This window comes from Rhinolophus sinicus, linkage group LG01, assembly GCF_036562045.2.
Source record: "Rhinolophus sinicus isolate RSC01 linkage group LG01, ASM3656204v1, whole genome shotgun sequence".
Classification (NCBI taxonomy): domain Eukaryota; kingdom Metazoa; phylum Chordata; class Mammalia; order Chiroptera; family Rhinolophidae; genus Rhinolophus; species Rhinolophus sinicus.
The window spans coordinates 199,830,916-199,858,572 of NC_133751.1; the positions used below are offsets into that span (position 1 = coordinate 199,830,916).

Consider the following 27,657-nt stretch of genomic DNA (forward strand, 5'->3'; position numbering starts at 1 on the left):
GCAGTGTGGTGAGCGGATATGCTGATAGGGAGCAGCGGGGAGTCCAGCAGAGCGAAGGGCGTTTATTTCTAACAGGACATGTCAGAAGAGGCCTCATAGAATGGGCTGCCACACAGCTGTGCTTTGAAAAAGAAGGTGCTTCCCAGGCAGATAGGTGCAGAGGGTGCAGAGGGATTTCAGGCAGTGGGAGCCACAGTAACCAAGCCCAGAGGTATGAAACAGCTGTTGTGTTTGGGGAACCAGAAATCATTTCATCCGGGACAGTAACACAGCCAGCTTCACCTTTTCACAAGAGTTAACAGCAGCATCTTCACAGCCTGGGAGCTTGCCAGAAATGCAGAATCTCAGGCCCCTCCCAGGTTGACTAAAGTGAAACCTGCATTTTAATAAGAACCCCAGGTGATTCAAATGTACGTTGTAGTTTAAGAAGTATTGTCTAGAGGATGCATTGGAGGGATGTCTTCCAAAGTCAGGAGAGGAGTTAAGACGTTGTAATAGTCTGGTCAAGAGATGCAGATGTGCAGAGCTAAAGCACTAACGCTGAGGAAGGAGGAGCACAGACATTACTGCAGTTTAGAGGGTGGAATTAGGGGCCTTGAGAACTAGTTGGCTATTACTGGCCTCAGGGAAGTGGGGTGCTCACATGATCTTTAAGCAGTGGAAGGCCAGAGCCAGCAGGAGGTCTAGTTCTAAGTCTGCATTGCCACCACTAAAAATTAAATTATATACATTTGCAATAAAACAAGTTATATTCAAAAAAAGGTGGTGCATTCTCAAAAGTCACCACTTCCTAATTATTTTACTACCTCTGCCTGTTGTCCAAGCTCTCGAGGTAATTTGCACCTACTGTATCGGTTTGATAGAAATCCTACCTCAGGGTGTGCTTTCAGTACATCTCTTCCTACCTCTAGTCAGCGATGTCACAGTAGTAGTTTGAAATCTGCCATAGTGGGAATATATGCACCGTGGAAATGGGCAAATGCTACAAATGCTACAAATCAGGGCTGAACTTGTTTTGTTGATTTTCTAGCTCAAAGTTTTCCTATAAAGTATCGGATAGTAAATATCTTAGGCTTTCTGGGTCATACAGTCCCTCTCACAACCATTCAACTCTGCCATTGTTGTGTGAAAGTAGCCATGGACAATACAGAAATTACACATGCGGTTGTGTGCCCATAAAATGTTATCGATAAAAGCAGGCCGCAGAATGGTTCTTTTTTTTTTTTTTTTTTTTGGTTTTTGCCCAACAGCTGTAGTTGGCTAACTTCTGCTCTAGACTTTAGACTTAAGAAAGTGATAGAGAAAGTGTTAATAATGTAAATGATTAATCTTTGTTTCGTGTCTGTAGCAATTTATTGTGAATACCATAAAAGCTGCAGGAAATATTTTTCCAGTGTTCAAATCTATTATCTGATTCAGCTAAGAAGTCATTTGCATTATTGATGAATGACGGAAGCTCCAATATACTCGTATGCTTCATATTCACTACTGTAAAAAAAATATCAACCAGCACTTGTGTGTTAGCTACACTCACTCATCGGTTGCACCATGGGATGTTTATAGTCACAAACGTTGGTAAAAATCAAGGAAAGCATTCTATAAGAATCCGTGGGCTACATGGAATTTACAATAAAGGTCATTATATAGTTAATTACATTTGTAAATTGCCTATCACACATTCTTTCTATCAGTACAACTTTTTATGAATGCATGTGTATAGAGGGACCCTTTTGGTTTTTTGAGAGCTGATTGTTACACATTTGTCAGCACACCATTGCTCAGGTTTCTGGTTTAGGGGAGAAGGTGGGTGGGGGTTGGGAGAAACAGTTTTGCAAAGAAAATTGAGTTCAGTTTCGGATATATTCCCCCATTGTAATATGTGACTTTCAAAAGGGTAAAAGCAGAGCCATTATCCATTAAACAACAGATTCTTTTTTAGTAAAATGAAAAATTTATAATTCTCAGAAACCTACTTAGAGAGACAATGTAGACCAAGATTTACAAATACAAATAGCATATAAATAGCAAATACAAAAGTCATATAACTTGTTCTTTTTTTTTTTTTCCATCCACATCTACCGGTTCAAGCATTATTTAACTAAATTGTGGCTTTCTTTTTTAACTTTCTTCACTTTGTGCACAAGAAAAGGCCAACATACTAAGCCTGACAAGCTCAGGGGAGGCCTGCATGGCGGGCTCCACAAACTCAGAGACTGAAAGTAACTGCATTGGATGGTCTGAACATAAAAATTCCTAACTACAAGTGGGTCAGGTAGATAGTCACGTCCTAGGCCTGTAGCTTCTTTGGCAAAGGTCAGTCTTTACCATAAATGAGCCTGTGTATGGTCTTTTTGCATCTAAGATAACATACCTTTGAAACGTCAGAGTGATCTCCTTTTCTAGACTGCTCAGGGCAGCCCCCCACACACACCAGAGCAGACCACAGAACCCCTCATTGGTGTCTTGATCCCAGAGTACCATACAGGTTTCTCCAGGGCCCAGCAGCTCCAAGTCGTCATCCTTCAATCTAGTTGTGGAGGGCGCAGCTCAGCTCCAGGTCCAGTTGCTGTTTTCAATCTTAGTTGCAGGGGGCGCAGCCCACCATCCCATGCGGGAATTGAACCGCTACCTTGTTGTTAAGAGCTCGCTTTCTAACCAACTGAGCCATCTGGCCCCCCTGGTCCTCCTCACTTTCATTTTGAGGTTTAGCAGTCTGGGGATCGTGGGTCATAATAAAGAGTAGGATCATTCTCTTTCCTTTTACCATTACATTATTCAGCCCCACAACCGTTTCCTACTTACAAGGATCCAAACAGTCTGCTGGAACCTTTTCCTCTGTCAGCCCTGCATGGTGCTCCTGGGAGATTTGTGCCTTGTCCTGTATCCTGGGGTAGGCCCCCCACTCTGCCAAGGGAGCTTGGGGGTTTATGTGTGACCAGCTCAGAAGACAGGCTCAGCCTGGACCTACCTCTATTCTGGACTATTCGTCAGTGAAATGAGCTATGGGGCTGGGTTTCCCAAAGTGTGTTCAATAGAACAAGAAATGTTTATGAGGAAAAGGGTTTCTGAGGTCACTTAGGTTTGAAATGCTCCATGTTAAATGAAGTTAATGAAGTTAAATGTATTTTAATGAATGCAGACCATCTCAGAGCCTTGAATGTGCCCATGTGGATTGTGACTCCCACAGCGGGTAGAGCATGCAGCATTTCCTCACCTTGTTCTCCTTTGTCTACGTGCATCTATCTTTTATGACTTGTTCTCAGGAAGACACTTGGACAAACACTGCCCCAGGGCAACCAGAAAGGGATGGAAAGCGGCTCCTTCCATCAGTCTGGGCACATTTCTCTTCTTTAAGGTAAAAATATTTATTCTAATATTTTATTCTAATATTTTAGCACTGTAGGGGAGGGAAAAAGAATCATTTCCTCTATCCATCTTGGCTTCTCCAGCTGGAGCCCTGTAAATTAGATTGGCCAAAGACAGATTAATAAGAGAGAACAAACAAGTTTGTTAACATGCAATCGTGCATACACATGGAAGCACCCAGGATGAGTAACTGAAATGGGTGTTGGGTCCTGGGCTTACCTACCATTGCAGGCTACACAAAGGAAAAGAGGGCTTGGGCTTCTAGGCAGGAAACACGCTATGGGAATGCAACAGGGAAAAGTATGGTAAACATGGGTTGTTTAGTAACATTTATTATGGAGCCTTCTCCATTGGTAAAATTTAAAGGAGAGGGAGACAACTCTACAAATGGAAATTTCCTTTATAAATGGAAATTTCCTTTACAAAAGGAAACGAGTGCCCCGTTTTTAAACCTTCTCCTGTGTCTGCTGTTCTCAAAATAATCCATATGCCAATGAGGCAACTTTTGGGGTGGCAGATTATGGGACCCTTCAGCACGTTTCAGCTTCAGAACCTGGGCTGGCTTTAAAGCAGCCATTTTCACCATAAGGTAAAGCTGTGTGAGGTCCTCAGCTGGAGCTTCAACTGGCCTCGTACATTGTCTGGAATGGTTCTTTCTATGCAGTTCTTGATTATGTTCTAAGAAAAGACTGTTCCCACAGTAAGCAAGTCATTTTCAAATCCAGAATCTGTTAATTTGTGAAAGATGATAAAAGAATCCTCAGGCTCATTCACACAGATATGGTTACTACCTGCTGGATGAAGTTATATTAGTTAACTTGGAATTTCCTGGTAATTTAAGTTAAAGCAAACAGAGACCACCGTGTTACCATACATGCTGTGGAAAGGTTTATGGATACACCCAGGAATTAGTGGTGGTGGTGGTGAGGGGAGAGAAACATTTTCTATCTCCCATTAAGCAAAACCACAAGGGAAGCAATGCAAACATTTCCTTTTATCCAAAGAATGTCCAATGTAGCACCATAGACAATGAATACGACAATATTGTCAGCTTTGGGAAGTGAGGCGGAGAGAAATGGCAGGAAGTAGGGGGACAGATAAGACCTCTGTGTTCCAAAGGTGCTGGGATCCGGAGTCATAGGATGTTAGTTCTAAAGATCACCTGGTGCGACCTTTCATCTGCACATGAGGACACTGAGCCACAGAGAAAGAACTTGTGCAAGGACACCTGGCTCATCTGGTGGAGCCAGACGAAGGAGAGCAGCCACATTTGCAGCTCATTCTCTGTGAAGCTCGGGCCCCTGGAGGCAGCCGACGGTCTCATTCTGCTTTGCTAATGTGGGTCAGGTCCAAGGCCACAGGTTGACCAGAATTGCTTCTACTTTCACTAACAACAGTCTTTCACTCCCGAGGTTTGAGAGCCAATTTCTATGGTGTTTGCTGACCCTGGCTGCTCACCTTCCTTCAAGCCTTTGGTCATGCCATGTAAAGGCCTCAGAATCGCTTCACCACAGGAAACACTCCATTTTGCAATCCTTTTCTAAACTGAGTTAATAGCTGAGCTCCTGTGGGACACAGAACCACTGAAATCCTATTATTTAGTGATCAGAAGTGGCCCTAGTCCTAGTTTTTCATTTCCTTTGAAAGCAGCCAACATGCTTTCTTCTTTTTTCTTTCTTCATTTTTATATAATACAAAATACAGGGATTGTTTTATGTTGGAGATATCTTTTGTTGGCAAGAAGAAATGTTTTTAGATAGAAAATATTTGCAGCTCTTTAAAAAGCAAGCAAGATTTGGATGAGAACTTATATGCCTTGCTGCAAAGTACTTAAAATAGATGAGATAAAATGACATAATGGAGAGAGTGAGCTTGTTACAGTTCAGTGACAATCTATTGAATTTCATGCATCAGATTAAGTCAGTCAATCAATCAATCAATCAATCAATATAAAACCATATCCATAAAACCCAGAAAATTAGTTCATATGACTTATTACTTGAGTAGCTACTGTGCAAAACAATGTCATACAATACCAAAATAAACAGCATTTTTTTAAAAAAATCAGCTTTATTTATTGAGGTATTATTCCAAACAATTAAATTCATGCATTTAAGTTTGATGACTTTTGATAAACATATGTGTTCATGTAACCACCACCACCGTCAAGATTTGGGACATTTTCATCAGGCAAAACTTTCTCTCTTGCCCATGTGAGAGTAAGTTGCAGATATGATGACCTTTTTACTCCCCAAATATTTGTTTGTGTTTCCTAAAACCATGAATTCTCTTGCAGGACCACAGAACAGTGATCAAAACCATGCAATTAACACTGAAACAATGCTATTGTCTAATCTACAGACTTTATTAAGATTTGCCAATTGTCTTTTATAGCAAAAACAATCCAAAATTTGAATTTAGTCATCTTGTCACTTCAGTCTATTCTGATCTGGAACAGTTTCCTAAGTCTTTCCTTCTCCTGACATTGATATTTTTGAAGAGTACAGGCCAGTTATTGTGTAGACTGTCCCTCCACTCAGGTTTGTTGGCTGTTTCCTCATGACCAGATTCAAGGTATGCACTTCTGGCAGGGACATCACAGGAAAGGGGCGGAGTCCTACTCAGGACATCCTATCAGGAGATGCATACTGCTGATTATCCCACCCTCTGCAGCAAGGTTCTTTGGTTATTGGGTTAAGGCGGTGTCTGCCAGGTTTCCCCACTGTAAGGTTACTATGTCCCCATTTGTAACTAAAAAGTATTGTGGGGGACTACTCCTGGAGATCCAAAATATTATTCAGCCTCTCTGCACATAAGCTTTCTTCTCTGAAGACAGTGAAATCTCAACTGGCCAGAGTAAGTGAGGTGGAAGTTGTCCTTTGCTAAACTGTTGTGAAAGGAAAAACTTAATGCTTCAAACCCAGCATCAGGAATTTATCTCTCCAAAGGGATTCTTTAGGGTTCATCTGAGGTTCTGAATACTGGGGTTCAACCTGGGTATCACTGAGCTCAGCCATTATGGATGTTTTGATACCTCAGTCTTCATGGGTTAGCTCTTCTGTGATAATTCTTCTGCGCTTGGGAAGTCAGGAACGCTTATATATTTTTGTAAGAGTCTTAACAATGATGTTAAAGGACTAAAAATTATTTCTCGTTTCTTACTTAAACTTGAATAAAAGCTTTCTGGTTAATTGAGGTTCTCTAGCATATAAGGAAACCCTTCCCTCATTTGACAAATATATTCCTAATACAAATATAATATTTGTTCCACATTTAATATTTGTATACTTTTCCACATACATGTGAGATTGTATTAATGGACCATTAGATTTTTACCACAATCATTTCCCTTGTCATTTAACCTTCTGGGTTAATAGTTTTTAAATGAACATTCCTGGCATCAAACCATGTGGTAATTAATGGGCAGGAATTGTGTTCATTCTCTAAAATCATCTTCTCGAGTATTTATTTACTTTGTTGTTTCTTTAGAAGAAGTGTGGGAAAATGTGCTATACACATTTCTCAAAGCTAGGCTTTTACCACTTTAAAAAGAAACCCAAAATGACCGGATTCTAAATGCTTACTCACCACAGGGAAAGCTTTTACAGCTTTACATTGACTGAAGCACTAGGCTATCTAGTTTCAGATGCCTTCACTGTAGATTTTGTTAAGTAAGAAATGAAGACTTGAGAGGATCTACATGGGAGCGTCAAGTATGACTGAGTCTATAGATTCCTGTTCATTTACAGCCACTGACAGACAAGTGGAAGCAAAGGAAAGGCCTTTTCTTTTCTTTCTCAAACAAAATCAGATGTGAAGAAAAGAGAAGCCACAGTGAATTGAGTGTGTGTCTTCGGGGTGGGTGGGGGAGGAGTTGGTCTGGATGCTTATTTGGCATTCTCACCCTTCAGGTCCATCCCTGACCCCCACATGGGCTGTGAGCTGCTCTCTAGTTGGCCATCCCCACCATGAGGCCATGACCAACCAACCCATTGTACTATGGCTGTGCTGTTGTCCCCACAAAACTGGGGACTCTTCTTATTCTTATTTGTACCTCGGGCACCTAGACACATTCCTGAGACATATCAGGCAGTTGAATGGACGATTGAATGCTTCAGAGTTTTGATTAATATAATATTTTGTAGGTGGAAAGAGATGTAAAATAATCTAACACACTGAAACTTTTTATGGAAGAGGAAAGTGACTATGAGTAGTTAAATGACTTGCCATCTATTTAGTTGATAGAATAGGACTAGAACTTATCTGGTTGTTTTTTTTGATACAGTACGTGTAAATAAATTTGATTCTTACATGATTGGACAAAAACAAATTAGAGAGAATGTAGAGACTAGTTTCCACTGTGTCCTGTATTTAATGTTGAGATAGCTGAGGTCCCGGTAAGAATTCACCTTTTCAGAATAACAGCCTTGAAGGTCAGGGTCAATGGCTTGTGACAGATAACCTCTGTCAACCTTCATGTCAAAGTGATGTTCTGCAGGGAAATCATCTGGAACCTGCTCCACTTAATGACATTTTCCATTTTAGAATCGAGTGCACAGATGAATCTACGGTCATAACAATTCTGAATCTTCGTTCCTAATAGTCCTACCACTTGGAATGTATTCTTGTACCTGTTTGAAATTTTTTCCAGATGTGGATAGATCTGAAAAAGAAAATGTTGAGTAAATAAGAAAGTTGCAGAAGATGAGCAGAGTATGACGACATTCATATAAATTTTATTCTCTACTTTTTAGGAATGTACAGTAAAATTTACCCGTTTTTGATGTACAGTTCTATGAGTTTTGGCTAATGCATACAGTTATATTATGACCACCACAATCAAGACACGGAACGGTTTCATTACACACGTGCAAATTCCCTTGTGGAACCTCTTGATAGTCAAACCTCACCCGGTTCCCCAGACCTCTCCACTCTCTGGCAACCACTAATCTGTAATCTGTCACTATAGTCTTCTACACTATGTCATATAAATGGAATCATATGGAATGTAACTTTTTGACATTGTATTTTTTCACGCAACATAATGTCCTTGAGACTTGTCCAAGTTGCTGTATCAATAGTTCTTTATTAATAGTTAAATAGTATTCCGTTTTGTGGATCAACCTTGGTTTATCCAATTCCAAGCTGAGAGACATTTAGCTTATTTAGCATTATTGACAACTACAAATAATGCTACTATAAACATTTACATACAAGTTGTTGTGTGAACATAGATTTTTATTTCACTTAAGTGAAAATGCAGAAGAGGGATTGCTGGCTTGTGTGGTTAGTACATGTTTAATTCTAAAAGAAATTACTAAGCAGTTTTCCATAGTGACTGTGAAAATGTTCAGGCAACCCACAGGAAGGCAGAAAAAAAGAAAACAGAAACATAAAAAAATAAACAGAAAACAACAAAGTATAAGACTTAAGCCCTAACATATCAATAACTGGTCTTAATATACCACTTTAAAAACAGAGATTGGTAAATTTGATTAAGAAGCATGACCCAACTACATGCTCTTACAAGAAACTTACTTCAAATATTGATAGGCATTGAAAGTAAAAGGGTGGAAAAAGACCTATCATGCAAACACTAGTCAAAGGAAAACAGGAGTAGCTAAAGCAATATCAGAATAAATAAACTTCAGAGCAAAGAAAATCACCAGAGACAAAGAGAGTCATTATATATTGATTTAAAAGGGGCCAATTTACCAAGAAGACACAGCAGTCTTTAACGTGTGCACACCAAATGATAAAACTGCAAAATATGTGAAGCAAGAAGTATTAGAATTAAAATATGGAATAAACAAATCCACAGTTATAGTGACTTTAACACTCTTCTCTCAACAAGTGATAGAAAAACTAAATAGAAAATCTTCCATCAATAACCACTGACATTTATAGGACACTCTACCTAACACATCATAATACACATTCTTTCCAGGTATCAATGGAACATATACCAAGATAGATCATATCTGGGGTCACAAAACAAGCCTCAAAAGGTTTAACAGAATTGAAATCATACAGAGTGTATTTTCCAACCACAAAGGAATCAAACTAGAAGTAAACCATGGAAAGATAGCATGAAAATCTCTAAACACTTGGAAACTAAACAATAAACAGCTAGATAACTCAAAAAGGAAGTCTGAAAGGAAACTTAAAAATACATTAACCTGAATGAAAATGGAAATACAGCATTTCAAAATTTGTCCCCAGGAAGGTTATAAGATAGTCTGCACAGAAAATCCCAAGAAGGAAAAAACAAAACAAAACTAGAATAGAATTAATATTTGTTTAGCAAGGTCATAGGATTCAAGACAAACATACATCAATTGTATTTCTATATACTAGCAATGAACACGTGAGTACTGAAATTAAAAATACAATACCATTCACAATAGCTTAAAAAATGAAATGTTTAGGTGTAAATCTAACAAAACAAGTATAGAATTTGTCTGTGGAAAACTATACAATGCTGATGAAAGAAATCAAAGATCTACTTCTTTGAGAGACAGACTGTGTGCATGGATTGGAATACTCAATAAAATAATGATGTAAATATTCTCAAAATTTATATACAGTTTTAACACAATTCCTATAAAAAAAAAAACACCCAGCAAGATTTTTTTATAGACATAGGCAAGATTATGCTAATATTTATATGGAAAGGATAAGGAACCAAAATATAGGTGGGTGCAAAAGTAATTGTGGTTTAAAAGGTTAAAAATAATTGCAAAAACCACAATTACCTTTGCACCAACCTAATAGCCAAAACAATTTTGAAAAAGAAGAATAAAGTGGGAGGAGGAAGTAGCCCACCCGATTTTAAGACTGATAATATAGCTACAGTGATCAAGACTGTGTGGCATTGGTGGAAGGATACACACATAGATCGGAATAAATGATGAAACAGAATAAAAAATCCAGAAATAGACCTGCACAAATAGGCTCAACTAATGTTTGACAAAAGTGCAAAGTAGTTCAGTGGAGGAATTAAAGCCCTTCCAACAAGTGGTGCAGAAACACAGAAACAACCATCCATAGACAAACACAAACTGCAACCTAAGTCTCAAACCTTATAAAAAATTAACCCCAAATAGATCATTGACATCATGTAAAACATAAAAAATTTTAAAAGAAAACATAGAAAAATCTTCAGGAGCGAGGGCGAGGCAGAGTTCTTACATTTGACAACAGAAGCACAGTCCCTGAAAGGAAAAATTGGTAAATGGGACTTCATAAAATTAAAAACTTTTTCTCTGCAAAAGATCCTGTTAAGAGGATGAAAAGACAATCTACAGAATGGGAGAAAATATTTGCAAACCATGTATCTGACAAAGAACTAGTTTATAGAATATATAAAGAGCTCTCAAAACTCAACCATAAAACAGACAAACAAACAAACAAAAACCTATAGAATAGACAAAAGACACGAAGAGACAGTTCACTGAAGAGGATATACAGAGGGCAAATAAGTGTATAAAAAGATGTTTGACATCATTAGTCATTAGTGAAATGCAAATCAAAACCACAATGAGATATCATTAAATACCTATCAGAATGGCTAAACTAAAAAATAGTGACAACCCAAGATGGCCAGCGAGGATGCAGAAAACTTGGTCACTCGTCCCCTACTGGTGGAAATCTAATATGGTACAGACTCTCTGGAAAACAGTTTAGCAGTTCCTAAAAAAATTAAACATGCAGCTACTAGGACCTAGCAATTGAAGTCCTAGGCATTTGTCCCAGAGACATGCAGACTTACATTCACACAAAAACCTGTACATGGATGTTTGTGGCAATAATAACAATGTTCATTAATAATAGTCCAACACTGGGAACAATCCGGATGTCCTTCAATGGAGGAATGGTTAAGCAAACTGTAGTACATCCATACCATAGGTATTCTGCAGTGAGAAAAAGAAATTAACTACTAATACCCACAGCAGCTTGGATGAATCTCCAGGGAATTATGCCGAGTGAAAAAGCAAATCCCAATGGTTGCATTACTGTATGATTCCATTTATGTGACATTCATAAAATGATAAATGTATAGAAATGGGGAACAGATGAGTAGTTTTCAGGTTTTAAGGAGAGGGTTATAGGGGGAGAGATGTTCGTGTGGTTATAATAGGGCACCCTGAGGGGTCCTCGGGGTGATGCAAATTTCTGTGACGGTATGAATGTCAGCGTCTTGGGTATGATATTGTCTTATAGTTCTGCAAGGTTTGCCATTGGGGGAAACTGGAGAAACATCACAGCGATCTCTCTGTGTTCTTTCTCACATCTGCAGATGAATCTGCAATGATCTCAAAACAAAAAGTTTAATTTAAACAATGGATCTGAAGCAAAACATGGCAACGTGTTAGTATTTATAAAAACAGTTTGGTGATTATATGAGTGCTTATTATGTAATTGCCTATACTTTTTATGTTTGCAGTTCCTTTACTTAAAAAAACAAAAAAACAAAACATGTTTCAAATCTCAGGTCAAATGTCACCTCTACTCAAGGCTACTTTCAAGGCTACTGCTCTTTCTCCATGGTTCTATGGGGATGGAATCAAAACGAAAGCATCTTAAGTCTAGTGCCATGTTATTCACCTTTCTTTATACCTCTTCCCATAACTCCCATATTTAGTCCAGTACCTTGAATACAATTGCTATTCTCATTGAGACTATTATTTTAATACATTTAGCTCCATCCTAGTGTTCTAATTTGAAAGAAAGAAAGAAAAGAAACTACACAATTTGAGTCTTCATTCCATAAAGAAAAAAAAAAGCCAAAACAAATATGTTATAGAAATTCAAAGAAACCGTAAGGGGACTGGAAAGTACCCACAGTGTACTTTATTCCAAAGCAGTTACTTTGCCCAAGAGGACAAAATATGGTTTGTGGAGTAGAAATTCTGTTTTTGTTCTTTTGATGCTGGCTTCTCTATCTTTGTATCATGTAGAATGCTTTTGGTGTCAAGTAACAGATATTGAACTTAACTGCTTAGACAATGAGGAACAGTCTTGGCTCACACAACTGGAGAGTTGCTAGGGCACGGTCAGGGTTGACCGAATCCTAAGGCCATTGCCCCAGTTCCCTGAGCGCTGCATTCCTCTATGGGCTGACTTCATCTGCAGGCTAATATTGACAGGGTCTGGGCCTCAAATCCTAACATAATGAGGGCAGAGGAAGAGGAAGACCCTCTCTTCCAGTTGCTTTGTCCGTATAGTGAGGAGATTTCCACGGGATGCCCCCAGGAAACCTCCCCTCTCATCTCATTGGCTTGCTCATCCATCACTGAACCAACTGCTGGCCAAGGTGGAGCTGGGGGCTGGGATTCCAGACGGACAGACCAACCAGGCTTTCTCTCCCATTCTTGGGAGTCCGCTGCTCCTGAGGACCTGAGAGTTGTCCTGAGCAAAACTGGGGTTCAGGAGGGGTGATGGAGCCTACTAATGAAATCCATCCTGCTCTCCCTGTTGCCCTTACTCATGCTGTGGGTTTTATTTATGCCTCGCTCTTCCTGCAAGTTTATTCTGTTTTATTTCTATCAATGAGGTCATATCAGGGAGTTAAGATTCTGGGCTGACTTGAGTTTAAGAGGGAAAGTCACTTCCCCATGTTTTCTGTCCGGGATGATATATGTTAAAAGGCCTCAGGCTAGAGCCAGATGGAGCATGTTGACTACAGCCACAAGGAGGAATCCACAGACGTATGGAGAGATGACTCAGCCTGAGCTCTGATTCCAAGAGGACAGAGAGCCAGAGAGTGCCAGATTGGGAATAGGAAGGGGCTGTCTCCCAGTGGCAGCCCCTTACTGGCTTGGGGTAAGTTGGTGAGTTTCCCCAGATGCAGACCGAAGGCTAAGATAATGTCACGGTGAGCCTGGGGGGCAAACCTAGATCCAGTAGTTCCTTTCTGGTACGTGTTTAAAAACTACAAAAGTTAAAGATATGTCCATGGAGAACAGGAAACCAGCCAGGAAGACAGCCCAGGAAAGTGATGTGTTCTCATTTTAGGATTTGAAGGGAATATCGAGGTTACAGCATCCTGAAGCATCAAGCTCTTCAAGGATTTTGGACCACCTCTAATAAACATCCTAGTTCCACACGGTCTCCCTGGATTTGCAGGATCAATGTTAGTTTAGGGCTCCACTTAATTTCACTAAATGAAGCCCTTAAGGTAATTAAAGAAAAACAGCTACCAAATCCAAAATGAACTTGGGAACTTGGATTAAAAGCAGACAAACTTAGAAACACTGAAGGCTGGCAAAAATGGTTCTTTAATGTCTACCACTAATATTAAGACATCATTCTAATTATCTCCCTAATGTGAAGAGCTTGAGATATTTAGGGGACTGGCCTGATCAGCATTTAGTGGTGACATAAAGTACTATGAGCTCTGGAAATTAAAAAAGGAAGGAAGGAAGGAAGGAAGGAAGGAAGGAAGGAAGGAAGGAAGGAAGGAGGGAAGGAGGGAAGGAGGGAAGGAGGGAAGGAGGGAAGGAGGGAAGGGGAAGGGGAAGGGGAAGGGGAAGGGAAGAAAGAAAAAAGAAAGAAGAAAAGAAAGAAAGAAAAAGAAAAATTGGGGCACAGAAAAAAAATAGTTTTTCCTCTATTCTCCTGTCTGAAAATTTCTAGGAGAACACATGAGGAACTATTAATAGTGCTTCTCCCTGGCTTAGAGAGAATGTTAGGACCTGCCTCACGGATTCTTGGTTCTGCTGTGAGCAGTGCTATCCTCTTCCTAGTGAAGCATTCCTGTTTGAGTTGCCCTGTGCAGCTTCATTCAATAGGGCCACTGATTTTAATAATAATAAAGATGAAGGTTCTAGACTGTATGCTTTGCAAAGAAGCCTCTTGTACTAAATATCACCAAGAAGATGCCACTGAGCCTGAGCTGTCCCATTCTCATAAATACCCCAGGAAATGCCCGAAGATCAGACACAGCCCATTAGGAAATGTAACAGAGTTGTCACTGAATGCAAGTGACAGATTTGAACTTAAGTTAGCTCAATAGTACAGTTTTCTGCAGACCAACTTTGATTCTGTTTGGGGCGGGGGAGGGGGAAGAATGTCATAATCAAGGCACCATTTCAGGGGAGGGATAACTCCTTCATAGGCTAAAGAGTAAAAGTCTTTATTTAGTCTTTCAAGTACACAGGTATTATTCTGCCAGTGACATCAAAGAGTTAAACAAAGCCCCACATATTTCACAAGGATTTGCAGTGGATCTGGCTTGCTCCGCACACTTTCAAAATATCTGAGCTAACCTGGAGTTGATAACATCTCTTTGGTCTGAAAATATTAACTCAGATTCCCCAAACAAAAAACTCTGAGCAAGCAAAAATATTATGGCGTGTGATAACCTTAAGCTAATGTATCTGTAATACTGCTTACCTTTTTGATATGAGTATTTCAGCAACAGTGCATACAATAAATTGTTTGATCCATTTTTTTCCCTCTTTATAACCTCCCCTGACCTGTAGCAGGTCAGATGAGATCAAGGCCAGTGCCAAATTCCACGGAAAGTTGGGGCTGAACAACCAACGAGGAAGTTTTGTCAGCCAAGGTCCTCTCCAACCTGAAGAAACACAATTTTGGTTTCTCCCTCTCCTTTCCTTTCATCTTTCCTTTCCTTACCTTGTCCTTATTCTATTTCTCCACTCTACCTGACATTCTCTCTGCCCTCCTTTACTCCCTAAAAAAGAATGGATGATGGACTTGGTGGGAGAGTGGGGACATAGAGGGTCTATTGAATACTCTTGAGATATTTGTTTGCTACCAGAGTTTTTCACTTAAGGTTCTGACTTTAAAGATCTACTCTGCCTGTAAAAACTTATACGTGAAGAATATGCAGAAACAAAAATATAAGCTTCTGATTGACTATAGGGCACTAATGATTTAGGCAAGTATGATGATTTCTTTTTTTTCTGAAGCATTTAATGGTTCCTTCTCATTATGTCTCTAGAATGTAGTTTACTTGATCTGGAATCTTATTAAATTCAATACAGTCTAACTTTTGCAATAACTAGAAAAGGTGCTCTTGTTTCTCTGTGTGCTTGTGAATACTTGCTTATATTTGGACTGAGAACTGGAATTACTCAGAATTTTATTTGTTATAGTTTATTGTAGAATAATGCATGTTCCTCCGAGCCACAAAATTTGTTTTGTGTGGAGCTGAGTGAATAAACAGCAGGGGAAAAAAAAGCTTACCTAAACCAGTTTCTCAACCTCAGCACTGACATTTGGGGCTGGAAAATTCTTTGGCGGTGGTGGTGGTGGGGGGTGCTGTCTCTTGCAATGTAGGATATTTAGCAGTGTCCCTGGCCTCTATGCAACACGTTCCAGTGGCACCCCTCTTGTTCCCCAAGTTGGGACAACCAAAAATGTCTCCAAATAGTGCCAATGAGATGTCTCAGTGGGGAGGGGAGTATAGGAGGGGGAAACATTGCCCCAGTTAAGAACAACTGACCTGAACTCAGAAGTGTAACTGTTTTGTGAAGAGTCTCAGGCAGTTATTTCAGAAACTTGAAAAAATTAAGACCTGTAGCAGGGCAAAATTGTACATGCCGCTGCATTTTCTTTGGTCATTTGCCAAGAAGGTGTGTCACAGTCTCTCCCAGGGGACTCAGGCCCTGCTTCAGGAATGGACTGCAATGATCTAATGGATCTTTGCCCTGTCTCAGTATTCTGGCTAATGACAGCATAATCAATGTGCTGATACTGAAAACATGCTGAGAAAACAATGGGAACAGGGTCAAATTCTCCTGGAGAGAGAGATATTTTTTCAGTGGGCTGGGCCAAACACAACATTGCAGGGTAAGTTTTTCATAAGGTAGACAGCGTTAGAGATTTAAGGTAAAGTAAAAACGTCAGCTACTTTTATTGTAGTCAGGTCCAGTGCACATTCGTATATAGATGGAGCTAAGATATAATCACAAAACGAGGTTTGAAATATGTTTAAAACCACAGCCAAATCTATATATTCAGTTTGGCAGGAAAATACCTTCTTTCCTTTTTGGGAAAGAGATCACACTATGCTTCTTAGATTCAGCTAAATTATGAAATGCAGAAATTGAGACTTGAGGACAAAAAGGAAGCCATTTTCCCCCCTCTCCCTCCTTTTTTCCTTTTTTCTCTTCTTCCTTCCTTTCTTTTCTTTTTTTGTTAGTGTTCACACATAGAAGAAAAGTTGATTCAATACATCTGGATTGTGAAATCAAGCAGGAGGCATGGATGTGTCACTACAAGTATTGCATACTGTTAATAGTCAATTGCACATTTAAAATCAAGCAGCTGCCTTCCGAAGCTCTGTAAAGAAGGGAGTGTGGATTTTACTAGCTTCTCTGTAGCTTGCAGCACTTCTCATATTGTATGAATCTAGGACAGATCTTGTAAAAGATAAAATTATTCAGTGAACTGTTTCCTAATGGGAGCTTGGCCCATTGGCTGCGCCTTACATGTAGCTTTATATGTCTGTAAACATCTTCTGCTAGGAGAAGGGAGGGGGGGGGGGGTCTGACAAGTGACTGGGTAAACTGATAAGAATTTCATTTTATTTAAAGATACCCTTATTAATGCTTTCCAAACCTCCATAATAGAAATTCTCATTAAAAGTCTGACCTTCAATTTTCCTACACTGGTAACAACGTATTCTTTGTCCAGATCCTGCATTTTTCCACTTCCAGCCTTAGCCCAGGTTGTTTCTTCCTCCTGGGATGTTTTCTCTTTCCAAGGCCAAGTGCCCTCCAAATCATGCCCCTCTGAACTGCCACCTCCTCCCTGAAGTCTCCTTTCCCTTATCTGAGACTGAGGACATCGCGACAACTTTGAACTGCCATAGCACATTATCTCATGGCTCCTGTGACACTTCACTTTCTGTCATGTTTTGAGGTCACTGAGGTTTCCTTTCCTATTATATAGAAACCCTTGGAGGGAAGAGTCTGCGCTTGGTTCCTTGTTCTATTTCTCCTACCACATGGCTTAGGACTTTGTACATTGTGTTCAGTAGATAGCACGTTAAATAAACGACCCTGTAGATACCACGGTCATGTCTGGTATTTGCTCTACCCCAGTAAGTCTGCCTGGAAGGCAAGATAATGCCGGCAAGCTCCTTTCCAACCCCATCAGATGCAGAAAGGCACAGACTGATATTAGTGCAACTCTCTAGACGGGTGCTACAATCATTCCCTTTGCAAACGTGTGTCAGCATTTCTGCTCTCATTCTTTCTACGTATCTGTGATGAACAAACTCCCCAGTAAATACTGGCTGCTGCTTGAAGTGGGGCATGTTACTAAAGACACAGCCATTCTTTTTCTATCTCTGTTGTATAACACACCAACCTGCTCTTTCATATTTAGAAACATACAAACAATTACATCACCCAGTCTAACTCCTTTGTAGAGACTGTCAGAGAGATGTTGAAATGAGGCTATGCCTGACCTTTCAGACAGACAAGAAAGAATGCTACGGGAGGGAATTCTTACAAATGAGGATGGTCAAAATTTACAGTTCCTAACAATCCGTTGGCTTATAACTGTATATCAAGTCAAGTTTGGATGAGAGGAACTACTTGAGCTGAATATCCCCTCCCTCCCAGTCCCACAGAATGAGAATTGGATCTCTTTAACTTGGCCAGGCCATGGGTCTGTCTGTCTTCCTCCTTCTGAAGAACTGAACTCTGGGAAAACAGTCTTGTGTTTTCTGCTAATCTACGGCCATTGACTCTTTTGCAGTATTTGAGATTCATACCGGGTTTATTTTTGTCTCCAAGATATTGTGACATTGGTTGGGTCTCAGGTGGTATTGGGGAAAAGGTAATTGTGCTCTAGTGGACAGCTGGATTGGAGTCCTAGCCTTGCCACTATTGGCAATTTGGTTTGGGGAAAGCCAGTTAACCTCTCTGCCTCCCAGTCTCCTATCTGAGAAATGGAGACAATACCAATAAACATACCTTTCAGAATTATTGTGAGATTTTAATGAGATAATGCATGTGAAAATGCACTGGAGATCACATAATGCAATATGCATGCCAATTCAGAGTCTATCGCCAGACGCCATGTAGCCAAACCGTATATGCATTTATTTCAAATCAACCACACTTGGTGTTTACGAACACCTTCTCCATACAAGGTACAGGAGACAGAAACCTGAGGAAGAGATGCTGGTTTTCCCTCGGAGAGCATTTAATCTAGGAGTCAAGGAGACAAATGAGTTTAATTATGCTTACTTTGTGAATTTAGAAAAGTAGCTTATTTTCTATGTGTTGACTTTTTCATCGGGAAAATGGAAGTAGCAATATTTGCTTTTCAAAAATAAGTATGACAGGGCCGGCCCGGTGGCTCAGGCAATTAGAGCCCCATGCTCCTAACTCCGAAGGCTGCCGGTTCGATTCCCACATGGGCCAGTGGGCTCTCAACCACAAGGCTGCCAGTTCAATTCCTCGAGTCCCGCAAGGGATGGTGGGCTGCGCCCCCTGCAACTAGCAACGGCAACTGGACGTGGAGCTGAGCTGCGCCCTCCACAACTAAGACTGGAAGGACAACAACTTGAAGCTACACAGAACCCTCCACAACTAAGATTGAAAGGACAACAACTTAACTTGGAAAAAAGTCCTGGGAAAAAAACACTGTTCCCAATAAAGTCCTATATATTAAAAAATAATAATAATAATAAGCATGACCAGACACGTGAAGTCTTGAGCCGAGTACCTAATATACCTATCTGCCCAGTAAAGGGTACCTTTCCAAGGGATAAGAAAAAGTATCAACCTAGCATTACAAGGGTTGAAATTAATAAACAAGAACCATTAGATCTGGCTGGGAAAACCTGAAAAGACTTTGTAGAATATTAAAATCTGACCTGGGGCTTGAAGGATGAATAGATTTCTGCATTGGAAGATAATGGTAGCAGTGGCTAATATGTGCACACACTGCTCGAAGCACTTTACATGTATTATCTCATTGAATACTCACCCAGACATGGTTCGTGTTGTCATCCCCGTTTTGCAAATGAGAAGACTGAGGCTCAGAGAGTTGAGGTGACCAATCCAAAGTCCCACATATGATTGGGGGCAGAGCAGGGCCTAGACCTAAGTCGTCTGGTTCCTGAGCTGCAGCTCAGAAGTGCTGTACTGGGCAGGGGACAGGGGGTGGGATAAGAGGGATGGGAGATGGGGGATGGGGAGCATTACAGGAGCAGAGAAGATGAGCGAAAACTCAGGATCTTCCTCTCCTGAGAAGGAGTGGTGTAAAGAGGAGAAAGAGGCACGGTCAGAAAAAAACTCTGTGTGATGGGAAATGTTTAGGGATGAGAGGGCAAGAGGGACAGGGTTGTCTCGGTGGCCACAGAGGGTCACAGAAAGTGGCCCGCCATGGAGCCCGGGTTAATCCCTGTTGACTGTGAATGCAGCAACAAGGAAGGTGCTGAATTTTGCAAATCCAGGCCGGATTTAAATGTGTGGCCTGGGTGTTCTTAGATGGCTCTCCTGTCTAAGAAACCAAGGTTTCATCCCCTTCTCTGTCCAGCAAATGCTGCTCAGCTTTGACTTTGACCAGAGATTCATCTGAAAAGCTTTCGTGTGGTGTGCCTCTCATCAGGTCTTAGATTACGTGTATTTTTAAAAAAAGGTTAGACTCACAGTGTTTGGAGACGTGCACAGGAGAACGTCATTTGTGCTCGTGTAATCACATCGCATCTAGATCGTGACAAGCAACTCTGAAAAGCGCATTGAAGGAAGCAAGACGCACTCTTCCGTCTTTAGAACGCAAACGACCATAAAAATGCACATTTTCCTTAAGAAGCATAAAAAACTCAGGGTACATTTACTTGGTAATGTTATTTTGCAGGACATTTCCTCTCTTTTCTCAAATTCAGAGTTTTATGGACATGTCATTGGACCGAAAGTGTCAGCCTTTCTTTTCAGTAGAATCATGACATCTTTATACACCCCCATATTGTTCGCGTTTAGATTCAAGGTTGCTTCCTCGGCAAAAGTTAATTGGATGGGGTGACGGTTATTCAATGGTAATACATTACACTGCCTGAGTGTTACCCTGGGGCTTCTCACTTCATTACCAGTCCACAGAGCATGTCTCACTAAGGCTTTTTGGCTTCTAATCACAGGAGCTCACCTCTGCATGCAAAATTGGAGTCAGGAAAGGTACTTAGCATAAATTATTCCATCCTTAAACCACAAAAGCATCTTTCTTTGGCAAAACATTTACGACTTTTAAGTAACTTCCTTGTACACGCATTTCTGCCTCCTAGCCAATGAGGGAAAAACCTAGTGTTCTATTAAACTAATCTACGCAACCATGTGTTTTTTGCCAGAAAAACCCAAAGATACACTGTAACCTTCTTTTGTTTTAAAAAAAAAAATTATCCTTAAAAACTAGCTGCTGGAAGCTTTGTAAGTCAACGTTATGGTCTGTACATCCTTTCCCACAATGTTGATATCCCCTCTTCCCTTTACTTTAGAAAAGAACCCCGCAGAGGTGATAGTTTTGCTACTAATCAGTAGTCATCCCAGAACAAAGGCTTCATTCACTCATTTATTTATTCATTCATCCATATACTCATCAAATATTAAGTGCCTAGCACTATTCAAGGCACTTGGTTGGAACACATCCGTGACAAAGCAGAAAAAGATTCCTGCCCTCCTGGTGATGTAGGTGATGTTGGATCTGCGAGCAGTTTCTGAGTGTGGGCCAGGAATGTGTCTCGTGAAGCCGAAGAATGGAAACAAGGACCAGGGAGAGGCAAAAAGTTTTAAAAAGAGGATAGTTTATTAGAAGCAGGAGAAGAGTTTGCAGCTCCCGAGTGGGCGGGGGTCCCCGAATGGGGGTGCCCCCCCCCCCGCGCCCCCCCACTGAGGCAAAAGCTCTTACTTTTATACCTTCCCTTGCCTGTTTGGGGAAGGGGAGCTATTTGAAGAAGGGAACTTGTTTGAAGAAAGGAACTGGCGCCTTCTAATGAAATTCGTCTACCAGGTTTGTTCTGTTTGCCCATCCTAAAGGAATCAGCAAAGTAACCCACTCTTATCCATCAGATCTGCTCCATTTGTCAGGCCAAAAGGAATTTTATGATTAACCTCAAGGCCTTGTTACATTATGTCCTGGAGAAGAAGGAGTGATTTCAAAACCTGAAGTTTTAGGATATGGCTGTCTTTGTTTATTCCACCAAGGACCTCCCTGTCTACCTAGGGACATGCTAGCTAACCTGTATCACTGGTGCTTACATTCTCATGGGAGATAGTTAGATAATAAGCAACAAACATAGTAAGTGAGAGAACCACATAGGTAGTCTCTAGGAAATTTGTAATTGCTCTGGAAAAAATGAAAAGGAAAGTAGGGTAAAGGGATGGAGAGCTGGGTGTGTAGGAGGGGCGGGGACAGGTTGCCATATTAAATGGGGCCGGCAGGACAGGCCCCTGTTGAGAAAGTGAGATGGAGAGAAGTGAAGGAGTTAGTCAAGTGAACATCTGGCTTAAAGCAGGCGCAACAGCTAGAGTAAAGGCTCCAGGCAGGAGCCTGGTGTCTTGTCAATGTGGCAAGTAGGTCAGAGGCTGGGGCAGAGAGAAGAGGTGGCTTGCGGAAGAGGAGGACAGAGGTGGGAGAGGGGCACGCATTAGAGGATTTTGAGTAGCCACATGTCAGGATCTGACTGAATGTTTAAAAGGACCCCTCTCGTACGGGGTTAAGAACGGACAGGAGGGGAGGCTGAGTGTGGAAGCAGGGAGACCAAACGATTTGAAAAGTCAAATCAGAAAATATTAAACCCACCTTGGTTTACATTGTTTTCAACCAGACTTAGAACTAGAAAACAAAACAAAACACAACACAACCTCCTGCTCAGTCCATTCCTTGCACTCCGTGTTTTACACCCTCCCCAGCAAGGCTGCACCATTCCTGGCAGGTGATTTCTTCCCCTCTGGAGGAGCATTAGCTAGAAGCTAACTTGGTACTTCCCTTTGGGGGCAGTGCAGGTATGTCACAGAAGACAAATCGAGTCAAGGGACACCGAGACAAACACAAGGTTGGAACATTCCAGAAGTAGTTCTGGAATGCTTGGTGAGGCAAGCGAAGAACAGAGGCGAGATGGGGGCCAGCACTGGGCTCTGAGCTCAGTGTAGTAGATACATAGAGCTCCTTGTCTTTAATATTTAGAGCGATAAGATGTAAAATGCCACACCGTACCTTACTCTGTCATTGTCTTTGAACTTCACGATGCAACTTGTGTTTGTCTATTTGTTCCTTTCTCAAAAATCTAACATGAAGGATGTGGGGGAGAGAGAGAGAGAGAGAGAGAGAGAGAGAGAGAGAGCGCGCGCGCCTCAGGGAGATGGTTGGTCACTTAGAATCTGGGTGCTTGTCCTGGTTCTGCCACCAGATACCTCTGAGACCTTTTTTGCTTTACTTTTTGGAGCCTCATTTTCCTCATATGTCAAACAAAGAAGGCAGTTTTAGCCTGGGCACAAGGACTGGCCTGAGAATATATTCTATATGTTCAGTGCGTTGTTCAGGGAACGGGTGGGGTTTGGCATCTTTTATCAGATTCTCAAAAGGGGCTATAACCCCCAAACTGTTGAGAGTCACTGGCCTAGGAGATTTCTAATATCTTTTAATTTGAAACTTTGTATATGATGATCCCTTTTGGTGTAATCGTTAGCTATGTATCATGCTCACAGCTGGGAGACGTGGGTGGCAAAGCCTTATTCTCAAATGGCAACTTCGGGTTCTTACAGAGAATGGACCCATATTACTATCTGTGGACACATATTAATCAGATTTTAGACGATGACTAAGGTAGACCAAAACGGCATAAAAAAAGAGGAAGCAAGGTTATTAAAACTACCCTGAAAGCCCACCAGTTATGAAAAAGGAAACCTTATTCTAAAGCATTTCCTTGTCTTTACATGGCTTTAAATCAGAGGCAACGCTCTGGTGCACGTGGTCCCCTGGGAGAGGCCGCAGCAGGAAGCTTCGTCCCAGCTGTGGTGACAGTCACCTGCTGCCACCAAGGTGGTGGAATGTTGGGCTGCCGTAGTGAAAAGCTTATCCATAATCACCAAATGTGGTTGCTGTCATCTCCAAGAAATACTTTAGATATGTGTGTAAGAGAACAGAAAAAGGTCTGGAAAGGTAACAAAGTGACACTCCTGCTGGGCGAGGGGGTGTGGATGGGTGAACTTGGGCTTTACTAATTGTGTTAGTTTCGTAGAACCGCTGTAACAAAGTTTCACAAACTGTGTGGCTGAAGACAACAGGAAGTTATTGTCTCAGAGTTCTGGACACTAGAAATCCAAAATTAGGGTGTCAGCAGGGCCATGCCCCCTCTGAAGGTTCTGGGGAAGAATCCTGCCTCACTTCTTCCCGTTTCTGGGGGTGCCAGGTGTTCCTTGGCTTGTGGCAGCATCACGCCAGTCTCTGCCTCCATTGTCACATGGTCTCCTTTCCTATGTATTTGTGTGTCCCCGCCTCTTCTTAAAGGACACCAGTCATTGGATTTAAGGCCCTCTCTATATCAGGATGATTTTATCTCAAGATCCCCAACTAATTATATCTTCAAAGGTCCTGTTTCCCAATACGGTCACATCCTGAGGTTCCTGGTGAATGGGAATTTGGGGGGACACTATTTAACCCACAGCAGCAGCACTGTTTGAAGTGTTTTAAAAATGAGATTGTGTTTATGTTTTATGTAGAATAAAACACACACACACAAACACACACACACACACACACATAAAATTTGCTTGCTTACTCTAGCTGGATTGTAGGGGAGGTGCTTCATGGGAAGAGAAGGGAATATAATAACAGCTAACACTTGTAGAGTACTTACCATCTGCCAGGACACCATTTGTAGTACTTTTTGTATATTAAATCACTTAATCCTCATAGCAACCTTATGAAGTTGGTGATAGTATCATTCCCGTTTTACAGGTGAGAAAACTGAGGCACAGAAAGTTTAAGTTTCTTGCTCAAGCTCCTAGCGAAGATCCAAGATTGGAATCCAGACAGCTTGACTCAGAAACTGTGCTCATAACTGCCCTGCTGTACTGTCTCTCCCTGTGCAGGTACATACAGGAGATACACACCTGATTAAAGAAACTTGTCACCACTTCCTACACACATGCAGACACACACACTCCCCCACCCCCCCAAATAAAACAACACTAAATGAACACGTAGCTTTTGTGGTTAGACGTGTTTGGAGCACTGCATCTGCAGAATCTATTGAACTGAACATTGTCAGATATTCACTTAGAACAAATGAAGACTAATGTGGAGTAAAACATTTGTTCATGTGCATCACAGACTGCCTTGCAGACCACTCAGGCCACAAGTGATTTCAGCCAATCAGAGTGACGCATCGTTCTGATCAAAGGGTCGCCAGGAACCCACAGGGGTTCACTTACAGCTGCTTCTAGCGAATTGTGGCTAAAGGTACAGACTTGGTACCTTATAGGGAACACACGCGTGAAGAAGAGGAAATTAGTAGGCACATTTGCAATCCTGAGAAGAGTGATCAGGAGTGTTTACATTCATCCCAGGTGTGTATGCTGAGTATATTTTCTCATTCAATCCTTACCATAACCTGCTGAGTCATGAATAGCCCCAGACCTGGGATGGTGACTAATACCATGTTTCCCCGAAAATAAGCCCTACCCCGAATATAAGCCCTAGCATGATTTTTCAGGATGACATCCCCTGAACATAAGCCCTAATGTGACTTTTGGAGCAAACCTTAATATAAGACCCAGTCTTATTTTCGGGGAAACACGGTAGTAGAGCAGTAGGTTGGTCTTATGGTAAAGGTGCCTATGAGCTTCTTCCAGTAAACTTACCCCAGGGGCACCCCTACCTCTGAAGCAGACTTCTGCTAGATGGCTCTATGCACATTCCAGGAGAACAAATCTATAGGGCAACCACTACCTAAATGAATGTTCGAGAAGTTTTCACTGTGAGAGCTTGGTGTGTGTAACTTTTCATGTAATTCTCCTCATCTGAACAACTTCCTGAGTAAAAAGTGCACAGCCTGAAGCTTGGGGGGCGGGGCGGGGTGGCATCCTAACAAAGCAGAAACCTCTGGCTATACCAGCCCAGTTGTGTCCCACGGGGTTTGGTGTTCGCATCCCATGGGCCAGATCAAGACTAGAAAAGCCTCCATTCCTCTGGGCTTTTCCTGCTCTCAGGTAAGACTGGGTTTGACTCACAGGAGCGTCCAACTGACAGTCCTGACCATAGAGATTAAATCATGGACTCCAAAGTGACACCACTGACCTTTAATCACCGCTCCATCACGTCCAGTTGTATGACCTTGGCAAGGTCTTCAGCTCGGCAGCTTTAATTTCTTCATCTGTAAAATGGGCACAATAGTCAAACCTACCACCGCAGGTTGGTGTGAGGGTTAAATGGAATTCCTCTGCAGAGCGTGCTTTGCACATCTATGGGTGCTTAGGAAATATTAGTCATCCTTATTGGCTGTCAACACTGGAGTTCTGTGCAATTGCTTCCCTTCTCAGGGGCTGCGGTGTGATGGCAACATCATTCACTGGGCTCAAGAGATTTACTCTGCGTTCACTTTACTCCATGTTGTATAATGAGCCATTACCCCATCTGCCAGAATTAGGTGAAAAATAGAAAAGGAAAGAGATGAATATTTTTTAGAGACCTACTTTTAAAATGTCTCCATCTGGTCCCTTCAAAACGAAGGATTGACGGGGGAATGGAGGGGTGGGGGGGTGGGGTCCATCTTCCTTTTTTGTAGGTCTCACAAGCCCCATTGGTGTTTCTTTTCTGATAACTACAGCAGGTTTCTCTCCCCCACAGGGGCCCCTTTCTTTCCCCTGAACCAGAAGGGAAGGTCCCCTTTCTCTTTCTGGTCACAGGCAAGAACAACGTTCCATTGACACTGTGAATGGAGCGTTTCTTACCCTGAGAGTCTTCCTGCTGCAGAGGCAGGGTCCTTTCTCTCTCCCTTGGCTTCCAAAGATGATGATTCACGTTTCCTATAGGCGACCAGGGCACCCCAGGATTCCTGATTCTGGCACAAACTGACAAGGAAGAGAGGCTGCTGGGTTGGAGGGTCTCCATGCCAGGCCTTTTTACCTGTGATCTCTGCTATGTGCCAGGCTTAGAATTTCCTGGGCTTCACCTCCCTCCAGGCCTGCCCTGACCACAACCACCCAGCAGCACCCTCTCCTTTCCCACTATATCCCTTACCCTGCCTCATTCTCCATTAGAGTACTTAGCATCAACTGGCCCACTTCTATTAACGCGTTTATTGTCTGCTCTGCCTCTCCGGGGAACACAGGCTGCAGGAGGGGAGGCGCTCTCTTGTTCACTGCTGAGCCCCCGGGGCCCTGTGCAGTGTCCGGCAGATAGTAGGTGCTCAATAAATATTTACTGAATGAATGAATGACGACTGAAAGATACTTCTGATTTCCCTCTAAAATTCAGAAAATGCCTTTCTGATAAATGCATAACTGAAGTCTGGTTGCAATTGTTCCGGGTTTCCGGAATGGCCTGAGGTTGGATCAGTCAACCAACGGGCACCATCCTTCCATGCGCTGGCAAACTAAGGACACAGAAGGTTATGAACTGATCCCTGCTCCCTGAGTAGCTAGAGAACGCAGCTGGAGAGTTCCCGACGGACACTGTAAAAGGAACACAGGAAGGAGAGCAAGTCTTCGACACAAGAGAGGTGTCTCCTGGCTTCTGTATGGAGAAGAAAGCCAGGTGACTGCCTGTCAGTCTCACAACACTGGTACTGAGAGATGGGTCCTCCAGGTGTCTAGATTTGGCGCTGAGAGTATACCCAGAAACCACGCCGATGTTTCCAGGAAGTGCACCCCAACCGCTTGTGAATGGGGGGTTCCCCCCCTCTTCTTTTCCTATCTCACTGCTTCTTACAAACTGAAAAGAAGTCAGGAAGCAATGTTAAAAATAATCAAACCACAGCTAAAGGAAGGCACTATCAAAAGAAGAAAGGGGAAAAAAATCGAGTTGAATATTATTCCCCAGTGCTTTATACATGAGATCCTGTGATGATTATTCACTCTGTGAAACCTGCTGGGGCCCCGGGGAGTTAATGGGGCCAACATTACTTTCCTTGTGCATTACTTTAACGGGCCATAAAAGTTAGCATTGGCTCCTTAGCCACAAGCTGGAAAAAGTCACGCTACAGGGAGAGCGGAAAGTTAATAAAAGGCGAAACCCACAGCGCCAGTTTTCCTACGTTGCAAATCTCACAGCTGTCAGGTAACTCCTCTCCCTGATCACGATCAGTTT

General features: G+C 41.8%; 1 long non-coding RNA gene across 1 annotated transcript; it reads right to left on the bottom strand.

Moving 5' to 3' along the window:
- Positions 1-5,531: 5,531 nt before the first annotated feature.
- LOC141567456 (uncharacterized) lies at positions 5,532-27,639 on the bottom strand. The gene is made up of 3 exons (XR_012490095.1): positions 26,301-27,639; positions 25,648-25,983; positions 5,532-8,029 (listed from the first exon to the last, which is right to left on the bottom strand). It is a non-coding gene; the product is annotated as an uncharacterized LOC141567456 (long non-coding RNA).
- Positions 27,640-27,657: the final 18 nt, after the last annotated feature.